Source organism: Sorex fumeus, unplaced genomic scaffold (assembly GCF_029834395.1).
Source record: "Sorex fumeus unplaced genomic scaffold, SorFum_2.1 ptg000051l, whole genome shotgun sequence".
In the NCBI taxonomy this organism is placed as follows: domain Eukaryota; kingdom Metazoa; phylum Chordata; class Mammalia; order Eulipotyphla; family Soricidae; genus Sorex; species Sorex fumeus.
In genome coordinates, this window is record NW_026606108.1 from 38591667 (window position 1) to 38591981 (window position 315).

Below are 315 nucleotides of genomic sequence, written 5' to 3' on the forward strand. Positions count from 1 at the left end.
ACGTCAGTGTGTGCGGTCAGGGTCTTCTGGAGGCCGCTGCTCCTGGGCTCACCGCAATCCCATCACTCCTAGAGGATGGGCGAGTGAGGGGGACCGCGGCCCACCCACTCGCTCCGCTCTCCCGAAAAGAACTGCAGGTTCGCGGGGTGGCCTGCCGCCGCCCAGGTACGTCGGAAGAGCCGTTACGCAAGCGCGCGGGAGCCGGGGCCGCCCAGCCGACGTTTGGGGGGTCTCGCGTTCTCGCGCGCGCTCTAGTGGCAGCGGCGGGCAGCGCTGCCCGAACGGGAGGGCGGGGCTGGCGGGGCGGAAGTGAAG